At 47.1% G+C, this 11,786-nt stretch overlaps 1 pseudogene; it reads right to left on the reverse strand.

Moving 5' to 3' along the window:
* Positions 1 to 254: 254 nt before the first annotated feature.
* Positions 255 to 10,933, reverse strand: LOC111941905 (cytochrome P450 2G1-like; annotated as a pseudogene).
* Positions 10,934 to 11,786: the final 853 nt, after the last annotated feature.

Raw genomic sequence — 11,786 nt, forward strand, 5'->3', positions numbered from 1 at the left:
TCTCAGCGGGGATTCTTGATTTTGGGGCTGGATTTGGGGTGGATTTCAGGGGATTTTCCAACGATGAGGAGACATCTCAGGGGTGGGATTTGGGGAGGGGTCTCATTGAGACACCATCATGAGCTGGAAGTAAGGGGGATGTTGGGAGTGGAATTTGGGGAGGATCGGGGGGAGATTTTCCAGCCATGGGGAGGGGTCCCAATCCCTGGGCGGTTCCTGAATTTGGGGAGCAGTCTGGAATTTGGGGGGCAATCTCATCGGGGCAGCAGGCGGAGCTGGAAGTGGGGCGGGATGTTGGCGAAGCCGCTCACCAGGGGAGCCGTGGGCAGCTCCTCGGGGGGTGCCGGGGGTCGCGGCCGCAGGCGCTGCAGTAGCGAGGTCAGGAACAGGAACAGCTCTGCCCGCACCAGCGCCTCCCCCAGACACAGCCGCTTCCCTGTGGGGAGGGGGCGTCAGCGCCGCCCCACCCCAAAGAGTAGGGGGTCCCAAAAGGGCTGCGGGTCTCAAGAGGGGCTGGGGGTCCCAAAAGGGCTGAGGGTCTCTAGAGGGACTGGGGGTCCCAAAGGGGACTGGGGGTCCCAAAAGGGCTGGGGGTCTCTAAAGGATCTGGGGGTCCCAAAAGTGGCTGGGTGTTTCAGGGGTTGGGGATCACAAAAGGACCTGGGGGTTTCTAAGGGGTCTGGGGACTTTGGGGGCTATGGGATCCCAAAAGGGTCTGGGGGACCCCAGAAAGGGTCTGGGGATTTCAAGGTCTGGGGGGGTCTGTAAAGGGTCTGTGAGCTTTGGGATTGAGGTCCCAAAAGGGTCTGGGGGTTTCAGGGGTGGGGATCCCAAATGGGTCTGGGGTTCCCACCCTGAGGATTTATGGGATTTAGGGGATCCCAAAAGGATGTAGGGCCCCTCCCCAAAGGTTTTATGGGATTTTTGGGATTCCAGAATTTAGGACCCCACCCCAAAGGAATTTTGGGATTTTGGGGATTTCAGAAGGATTTAGGGCCCCAAGGATTAATGGGATTTTGGGGGGTTTTTGGGGTGCCCACCAGCTGAGAAGGGCACAAAGGCTTTGTTGCGCTGGAACCGACCCTGCTCGTCCAGGAAGTTCCCAGGGTCGAAGTTTTGGGGGTTTTTGAAGGATTCAGGGTCGTTTAGGACCGAGCTCAGCAGGGGGTAAATGTCTGTGCCCTGTGGGGTCAGAAGAGTCATTTGAGGTCAGGTGTGGGGTCAGAGAGGTCATTTGGGGTCATTGGGGTGACTTGGGATTACTAGGGTCAGTTGGGGTAGTTGGGATCAGTTGGGGTCAGTTCTGGGGTCAGAGAGGTCCTTGGGGTCATTCCAGGTGTTTTTAGGGGGATTTCAGGGGACTTCTGGATTTTCCATCACCTTTGGGATCAGGAATCCCTGAAGTTTTGGGGGAATTCCAGGGATTATTAGGGATTTCCTCTCACCTTTGGGATCTTAGGGGAACTTCAGGAGGATTTTTGGAGATTTTACAGAGGTTTTTAGGAGGATTTTCAGGGGAATTTCAGGAGATTGTAGGATTTTTTAGGGGAATTTCAGTGATTTTAGTGGGTTTTTTAGGGGAATTTCAGAGGGGTTTTAGGTTTTTTTAATGTAATTTTAGGGACATTTCAAGAGATTTTTATGGGGTTTTTTTAGGGGAATTTCAGGAGATTTTACAGGGGGTTAGGGAAGTTTCAGGAGGTTTTAGGGTAATTGCAGAGGGTTTTAGGGGAATTTTGGGGGGATTTTCATTTGGTTCTTTTAGTGGGATTTTAGGAGATTTTAAGGGGATTTCAGGAGGATTTTTTAGGGGAATTTCAAGGAATTTCAGGAGGATTTTTGGTATATTTTAGAGGGATTTTAGAGGGATTTTTAAGGAAGATGTCAAGTGGAATTTCAGGAGGAATGTAGGGGGATTCCAAGGAGATTTTGGGATTTTAGAGGCATTTTAGGGGGACTTTTTAGGAGAATTTCAGGGGAATTTCAGAGAGGTTTTCAGGAGGTTTTCTTAGGGGGATTTCAGGGAATTTTAGGGGGATTTTAGGGATATTTCAGAGGGACTTCAGGGAGATTTCAGAGAGGTTTTAGGGGCATTTTTTAAAAGAATTTCAGGATGGTTTTAGGGTGGTTTTAGATGAAATATTGGGGGATTTTGGGGTTTTTCCCTCGCCTTGGGGATGCAGAAGCCCCGGAATTCCGTGTCCCGCGTCACCCGGTGCGGGACGTTCATGGGGATGGGGTCGCTGCAGCGCTGGATCTCGTGGATCGTGGCATCAGTGAACGGCATCAGCGAACGGTCAGCGAGGGCTGGAGCCCGGCCAAAGCCCACCACCTGTGAAATCTCCTTGAAAATCTTCTCTGGGGGCCGGAAAATCAGGATTTGGAATGGGGAATTTGGGAATCTGGGATTGGAGGAGCGGAAGTTTGGGGATTTGGGATTTTGGGATTTGGGATTGGGGAATTTGGGAATTTGGGATTTGGCGACTAGGAATTTGGGAATTTGGGAATTTGGGATTTGGGAATTGAGATTGGCAATTGGGAATTTTGGACGCAGGATTGGGAATTTGGAGATTTCAGAATTTGGGATTCAGAATTTGGGTTTTAGGAATTTGGGATGGGAATTGGGTTTGAGGTCTCACCTTCCACCTGGGGGTGCCTCATGAGGAAGAGGAGGCCAAAGCGCAGTGTGGAGCTCATGGTCTCAGTGCCGGCAAAGAAAAGGTTCAGGGTAGTCAATTCCAGGTTTTCCATTGTGAATTCTGACTTGGGGTTGTCCTTTTCCTGCAAAAACCCAGGCATTCCACTCTAAAATCTGGAAACCACCCCAGGATCCCCCAAAGATCCAACCAAAACCACCCCAAACACCCTCAAACTCCTGCAAGACCCCTGAAAATCCCCCCAGGACCCCTAAACCCCTCAAGAACCCCTCAGAATCCTCCCAAATCCCCCCCAGTCCCTCCAGGACCCATCCCCAAATCCCCCAAGACCCTCCAGGACCCCCCCAACCTGCCCAGATCCCATGTAAACCTCCCAGGACCTCTCGTCAACCACCCCTAAGACCCCAAGACCCCCCAAATCCCTCAACAGCCCTCCCAAACCTCTCCAGAACCCTCCCAAAGCCCACAAAGTGCTTAGAACCCCCTCCAGGACCCACAAGACTCCCCCAAACACTCCCAGTCCTGCCCAAAACCTGCCCCAAGAACCCCCCAGAAGCCTTCCCAAGCCCCCGGGACCCCACAAAAGTGCCCCAGGCCCGACCAAAAACCCCCCAGGAGCCCCCTAAACCCCCACCTTGTTCATCTGGATGAGGAAGGCATCGATGAAGTCGCGGGGGCTGTGGGGGTCAAGGGTCCGGGCGTTGTCCTGCACACGCTGGGCAACGAAACTCCTCATTGTCCCCAGCAGCTGTGGGATGCGCCGGTGCGGGCCCGGCACGAACTTCAGCAATGGCTCGGCCATGTTGTACAGCTTCAGGGAGCCCAAAAATTAAAAAAAAATATTCCTAAAATTATCCCCAAAACAACCTGAAAAATACCCCAAAAACATCCAGAAAAATCACCCCAAGAATCATCCCAAAGTACCCCAAAATCAGCCCAAAATCATCCAGAGAATCCACAGGTCACCAAGCCCTAAAATCACTGCAAAAATCACCCAATAAATATTCCCCCAAAACAACCCAAAATCTTCCCTAAAAATCCAGAAAAATCTCCCAAAAAACCACCCCCCAAACCATCCCAAAAACTACACCAAAAACATCCCAAAACCACACCAAAAAAATCATCAAAAAAATAGCTAAATCTCCCCAAAATCACTGCAAACACCACCCCCAAACCAGCTCAGAAACTCCTAAAAATCACCCAAAAAAGCACCTCAAAAACACCCCAGAAACAGCAAAAAATCATCCCAAACACCACCCTAAAAACACCCCAAAGCCTGCCCAAAACCACCACCAAATCGTCCCAAAACATCCCAAAACCACCCAAAATGCCTCCAGAGCTCCTCATTCTCTCAGTGTGGCCCCAGCACCAACCAAAGGAAGGGTTTGGCCATGTTGTACAGGTGGGGAGCCAAAAATTGCCAAAATCAGCCCGAAAATACCCCCAAAACCCTGCAAAAACTGCCTCAAAATTCTCATGAAAAACACACCAAGAATCACCCCCAAAACACCTCAAAATTGTCCCAAAACCACAGAAAAAACCACACCAAAACACCTCAAAATTATACCAATAATACCTCAAAACCCACCCCATATACAAAAAACATCCCAAAAAGCAGTATTGAAAGCACGTTAAAATCACCCCAAAATCATCCCCAAAAACACCCTTAAAAAAGCTAAAATCACACCAAAAACCACATCAAAAACACCCAAAATCCTCCTCAAAACCATCCCAGAAATCACACCAAAACACCCCAAAAACTTCACAAGTCATTTAAAAAAATCAAAAACAACACCTCAAAACCATCCCAAAATCATCCCTAAAACACCTCAAAACGACACCTAAAACCACACCAAAACCACCCCAAATCACCTCAATCTCCTCATCATTGCCAGCAGTAGCAGGATGCACCAGTGTGGGCCCAGCATGAACCATAGTAATGGCTCAGCCATGGCCTACAGCTTTCAGGACACCAAAAATCCCAAAATTATCCCAAAACCACCACAAAAATTGTCCCAAAATTATCACAAAAATTGCCTCAAAGTTATCACAAAAACCAGCTTAAAACTCACACCAAAACAGCCCAAAAACGAACCTATACCCCACACCAAACCCCCCAAAACTATTCCAGAAACACCTCAAAGTCCTCCCAAAAAATCCAGAAAAACCACTCCAAAAATCCAGAAAATTCCTCTCAAAACCACCCAAAAAACCAAAACCACACTAAAAATGGCACCAAAAGTACCCCTAAATCATCCTAAAAATACTGCAAAAACAACTTCTCAAACACACCTAAACCAGCCCCAAAAGCACCCCAAAACCAGCCCAAAACAACTCTCGAAAAATATCCACAAATCATTCCAAAAATCCAGAAAAATCACCCACAAGCCACCCGAAAAACACCTCTTAAAATAGCCCAAAAATGACCGCAAAAGCAGCCCAAAACCACCTCAAAAACGACATAAAAAAAACCCCACCCTCAAAATACCTCCAAACCACCTGAAATCACCCCAAAATGCCCTGAGCTCCTCATCCTCCCCAGCAGGTGCGGACTAACTGCAGAAATGTCACAGGACAATCTTTGAGGACACCAAAAATCCCAAAATTGACTCCAAAATGACAGAATTGCCCCAAAAACATTAAGGAAAACACACCAAAAATCTCCCCAAAACCACCACCAAAACACCTCAAAATCATCCCAAAACCAGACAGAAAATCACCCTAAAAATCACCCCTAAATGCCCGAAAAACACAACAAAAATAACACCAAAACCATCCTAAATTCATCCCAAAAACGAAATTAACCCAAAAAACACCCTAAAGCAGCACAAAAAAATACCCCAAAAATACCTCAAAATCATCCTAAAACACCTTAAAACCAACCCTAAAATCACCCCAAAACCATTCTAAAACCATCCCAAAAAACTCCCCAAAAACTGACCTAAAACAGCCCAAAACCACCCAAAAATCACCACCCAAAAAAACTAAAAACTGCCCTAAAATCACACCTGAAACACCAACAAAACACCCCCAAAACTCCCAAGAAATTACCCAGAAACCATCCCAAAAACTCCCCAAAACAAACCAAAAAAATCCAGAAAAATCATCACAAAAACTTCCCCCAAAAAACACTCAAAAAAACCCCAAAATCATGCCCCTAAATCCCAAAAAATCCTAAATCCTCAAAACATTCCAAGAATTCCAGATTTTGGGAACTGAAGTCATTCCCAAAAACTCTCCTAAACCCCCCAAAATTCTCAAAAATTCCCCAAAATTCTCTAATTTCACCCCAAAACTCCTAAAAATTCTTCATCATTTCCTGTAACTGAAAATTCTGGATTTTTTGAATTGAAACTGTTCCTAATACCCCAAAAATTTCTCCAAGTCAGTCCTAACCCCATCCATCCCAAATCCCCCAAATTCCCAAAATTCAAAAAAAAATTCCCAAAAAGTTCCCCAAAATCATGCACCTGCACCCAGGCTGCACTCATCTCCCTAAAACTCTTGTCCATGACGTGCAGCAGCTCCAGGAATTTATGAATCACATCCCAAAAAACCCCAAATGCCTCAAAATTGCCCCCAAAAAAAGTTCCCCAGAAATTCAAAAACAGTTCAAAAAGATTCCCAAAAATCCCCCAAAATTTCCTGCTTTCACCCAAGAACTCCTAAAAATTCTCCAGAGTTTCTGTCACTTCCAAAAATTCTGGATTTTGGGAATCTGAGTGATTGGACACCACTCCAAAAATCCAGAAAATTCCTCTCAAAACCTCAAATATCCCCCCAAAAAATCCCCCAAAAAATTCCCAAAACGTTCCCCCAAATCTCCTCAGTATTCCTGAAATCCCACACCTGTGCCCAGGCTGTGCTCATCTCCCGAAAACTCTCGTTCATGAGACGCAGCAGCTCCAGGAATTCAGGATCCTGGTACTGGAAGCGATTCCCAAAAACAATGGAGCAGATGATATTGGACACGGCGCAGCTCAGCAGGAACGTGGGGTCAAAGGGTTTCCCTGGGAAATTTGGAGGAAATTTCGGCATTTTTGGTACTTTTCTGGGATTTTTCCAAGAAAACAATTTTTTGGGATAATTTTGGAGTAGTTTTGGGATGGATTTGGGGTAATTCTTTGGGATAAAGCAGATGATGTTGAACACGGCGTAGCTTAGATGGAACATGGGATTGAAGGGTTTTCCTGGGAAAATTGGGAAAAATTCCAGCATTTTTGGGGTTTTATGGTCCCAAAATACCACCAAATTATCCCAAAATTCATTCCAAAAATCCACACTGGAACCACCCCAAAATGATCCCCAAAATCATCCCAAAAATACCTCAAAATGATCCCAAAAATCATCTGGAACCATCCCAAATTTACCCCAAAATCACCCCAAAGCTTCTCCAAAAATGTCCCAAAATCACCCCCAGAACTCTCCAAAATGATCCCAAAAAATAATCCTAAAAACCCAAAACCACCTGAAAACCACCCAGAAACCACCTAAAACCACCACAAATTGATCCCAAAATTTATCACAAAAAAACAGACTGGTATCAGCCCAAAATCACCTCAAAACTGATCCAAAAATCCCCCAAATGATCCCCAAAAAATCATCCTAAAAACCCCAAACCACCCTAAAATATCCCAAAATTCATTCCAAAAAAACCCAAAACAATCCCAAAACAATCCCAAAAAATGATCCCAAAAGCCATATGGAATCACCCCAAAACCAATCCCAAATGCTCCAAAAATCCCCCAAAAATAATCATCCAAAAAAATCAACCCAAAACTACCCCAAAACCTGAAAACCCTGAGGGGTTTGGCGAAATATCCAATGGTTTGGGGGTTTTCTAGGACTTTTCTGGGATTTTTCCAAGAATATTTTTGGGGATAATTTCATAGTGGTTTTGGGATGATTTTTTGGGGATAATTTTGGGGTACCTCAGGAATAATTTTGGGATAATTTGAGGGGATTTTTGGGGTGGGTTTTGGGTGGTTTTCAGTTTTTCGGGATGATTTTTTGGGGATCACTTTTAGCTATTTTAGAGGCGATTTTGGGGATAATTTTGGGGTGGTTTTGGGGGAATTGGGGAGATTTTTGGGGTGGTTCCAGTGTGGGTTTTTTGGGATGAGTTTTGGGATAATTTTGGGATATTTTCAGGGTGGTTTTGAGGTGGTTTTGGGGTCATTTGGGGGGGATTTTGGGGAATATTTAAGGTATTTTGGGGGTAGTTTTTTGGGGGGTCTAGGGTTATTTTTTGGGTGATTTAGAGCAATTTTTTAGGATTATATTTTGGGATCATTTGGGGGTATTTTGGGCTGATTTTGGTGTAGTTTTTGGGCTGATTTGGTGCAATTTTGAGGGATTTTGAGCAGATTCCAATGTGGTTTTTTGGGATGATTTTGGGCTGATTCTGGAGTGGTTTTGTAATAATTTCTTGGGATCATTTTGGCATAATTTTGGGGTGGTTCTGACATGGTTTTTTGGAATGAATTTTGCAATAATTTGTGTGTGTGGGGTATTTCTGGAGTTTGGGGCAGTTTTGGGCTGATTTCAGTGTGTTTTTGGGGATAATTTAGAATAATTTTGGACTATTTTGGCCTGATTCTGGTGTGGCTTTTTCTGGCTGATTTTTTGGGATAATTTCCATGATTTTTCCCACCTCCTAAAACCCTCCGAAGTCCCCCAAAATTTGATACGTTGGGTTTTCTGGAACTCGTGGAGCAGCTCCTGGGCCTCCTCCTGGATCCGGCTCTCGATGCTCTGGCGGCCCATCCCAAAATCCCGGAGCACCATCAGGGAGAAGCGCCGGAGCTGCCGCCAGCGCTCCCCATCCGCAAAAACCACACCTGGAATGAGGAAAAATCTATGGGAATTGGGAAAAATCCATTAGGAAGAAAGTGGGGTTAAAAACAATGGGAAATGGGAAAAAACAGGAGAGAAATCCATGAGAAGAGGGGAAATGGGGAAAATTCCATGGGAAGGGGCAGAAATTGGAAATGTGGAAAAAATCCATGGAAAAGAGTGGTAAATCTGTCAGGGAAAAGTGCCAGAGCTGCTGCCAGTGCTCCCCATCCCAGAAAATCACACCTGGAATGGTAAAAAATTCATGTGAATCAGGAAAATGCATCGGGGGAAGAAAAATCTCTGGGAAATGGGGAAGAATTCATAGGAAATGGGGAAAAAAACATTGGGAAAGGGAAGAAAATTGAGGGAATATGGAAAAAATCCAGGGGAAATGGGGAAAAACAATGGAACTAGGAAAAAAACCCATTGGGAAGGGGCAGAAATTCGGAAAATTTGTGTTAAATTCATGGAAAATCAAGGAAAATGGGGAATCCAGGGTATTTTGAAGATGGTTTTGGAGTGGGTTTGGCATGAATTCTGGGGTAATTTTGGGGTGTTTTGGAGTATTTTTGGTGTTTTTTGAAATAAATTTTGAGATAACTTTGAGGTGATTTGGGGGATTTTTTGGAATTTTTTTTTTTGTGTGGTCTTGTGATTTTTTGGGGGTTTTTTGGGGGATGAATTTTGAGAAAATTTTGGGATGGTTTTGGGGTATTTTTGAGGATCCTTTTGGCTGATTTTTGGGGATAATTTGGAGTACTTTTTTGGTGCATTTTGGGGTATTTTTTGGGGGGTTGGGGATCGTGTTGGGGTATTTTTGGTGGTTTTTTTGGCTTTGGGATAATTTTGGGGGGTTTCTGAAGTGGATTTGGGTTTTTAGGGGGCCTGTTTGGGGTGGATTTAGGGTATTTTTGGGATATGTTTGGGGTGATTTGGGCTCTCACCATATCCCCTGAAGGTGCTCTCCAGAGTTGGCATCTGCCCACACTCTGAGAACACCTCGGGGTTCCCCACGAGTGCCTCGTGCACAGCCTGGGTCCCACACAGCACCAGCACTGGCCGGGGGCCCAGCCACACTGTGAACACTGGCCCGTAGCGGTCACTCAGCTGCCAGGGGTCAGCGGGGTCAGGGACAGTGAAAACCCCACCAAAATCCCATGAAGATTTTTTAAAATCACATTCAAATACAGTAAAATTCACCCAAATCCCATCAAAATTGACCCAAATCAAGTCCAGCTAATCTGGGCACACTGGGCAAGACTGTTCACTCAGCTGGGAGGGGTCAGCAGGGTCAGCAATATCAAAAACTCCACAAAAACCCCATTAATATTTTTTAAAATCCCATTAAAATAAAAAATAATCCCATTAAGATTGACAAAAATCCCACTAAAATTCGGCAAAATTTAAGGTAATGGCACCAAAATCGACCTAAATGAACCCAAACTGGTCCCAGCTGCACAGCAGTCCCTGGGCCAGACCGGTCACTCAGCTGAGAGGGGTCAGCAGAGTCAGGGATAGTAAAAATCTGACAAAAATCCCATAAAAAATCAAAAAAAATCCATAAAAAAACCATAAAAATCCCCCCAAATTCACCCAAATCCCACAAAATTTGCCGTAAATTGACCCAAATTCCATCAAAACCCACCCAAACCTCCCCAAATTCCCTTAAAATCTCCCCAAATCCCCAGAATTCCCAAAATTCCCACTTTGAGCAGTGCCCAGAACTGCCGGGGTCGCTGGAGTCCCCCAACCCCCCCCCCCCCCCCCCCAATCCCACAAAATTCTGAAAATTCCAGGAGGAAAAAAGCCCCAAATCACCCCAAATCACCCCAAAATTCCCAGAAATTCCCCAAATCCCCAAATTTCTCCAAAATTCACACCTTGAGCAGAATCTGGTCGGTGCAGGGGGGTCCCAAACCCCTCTAAAACTACCCCAGAAACTCCCTAAAAACCCCTAAAACACCCTTTTAAAGCCTTCAAAAATACCGAAAAAAAATATCAAAAAATCCCCAAAACTTCAAAATTCTCCAAAATTCCCCAAATCCCCAAACCCCACCTTTCCCGAAAGCCCCAAGTTCCCACCTTGAGCAGGGACTGCAGCGTGCGGAACGGGGACACCTGGAGGAGGTTTCCGAGCAGCGGCAGCGCTGGGGGGCCCGGGGGGAGTCGGGCTGCGATCGCGCGATGTCGCGACAGCTGCGCCAGCAGTGCCAGCGCCAGCAGCGCTAACAGGGCCACCAGCACAGGAGCCATGGTGGCACTTGGGAACACCTGGGGACAATCTGGGAACATTTTAAACCGGGGCAGAGGCGGCACAAAGGGCGAGGGTGGAGCCCAAAGCGTCTGCCCGGACCGTTCTGGGGACAGGGAGGGGACAGCCTAGGGACAGGACTGAGGACAGTCCGAGGGTCTCACAGACTCGGGGACAGGGAAGTGACACCATGGCGACACCCTGAGGACGCTGTGGGGAGCGTCCCTACCCTGTCCCCATGTCCCTCCGTTGTCCCCTCACTGTTGTCCCCTCTCTGTCCCCAAGCCTGTGCCACCCTCGGACTGTTCCCATCCTGCGGTCCCTGTCCCCTGCGGGTGCCCCAGGCCGGGAGGAGGAGGGAGGGGACAAAGGGGACAAAGGGGGGACAAAGGTGACACCGCTTGCACAACCCCGGGGCAAGGGCGAGGAGCGGGCCTCGAGGACACGCAGGTGACAGTGCTGGTGACAAGAGGGACACACACGTGACACCCGTGCCCCGAGGCCCGGGAGTATCCCCAAGTCCCCGGTCCCATTTCAGGGTCCCCCTGTCCCTCCCCTCCCCCTCTGGTCACTCCCCGCTTCGAGTGCAGTCGGAAAATCCCGGGAAAATCTTTGTGATGCCAGAACCTTCATCCCATCCCCACCATCCTTCTCCCGAGATCTTTCTCCCCTCCTCCTTTTCCTCATCCCGAGATTTTCCTCCTCCCCATTATCCCGGGATCTTCATCCCCCTCCTCTGCCTTCCCGGGATCTTCCTCACACCCCCGCACTCACCCCCCACTATCCCAGGAAAATCTTTTCCTCCTGTTACCTCAGGAAAAATTTCTCCATCCCAGCACTTTCCTCCTCCACATCTTCGTAATCCTGAAAAGAACAGGCAAGGAGACCAGCTCCTTTTTAATGCCTTTATTGAGGGCAGCTCTAGGTGGGGGAGCTCAACCACTGCTGCTCCCAATGGACAACCCAGAGGAGAAGATGTACAGCTTTGCCACATGGCAGAGCTGGGGCTTCCGTCCTCACGAGAGTCCCAAGGAAAACAC

The sequence above is a fragment of the Cyanistes caeruleus genome, chromosome 25 (assembly GCF_971803275.1).
Source record: "Cyanistes caeruleus chromosome 25, bCyaCae1.hap1.1, whole genome shotgun sequence".
In the NCBI taxonomy this organism is placed as follows: domain Eukaryota; kingdom Metazoa; phylum Chordata; class Aves; order Passeriformes; family Paridae; genus Cyanistes; species Cyanistes caeruleus.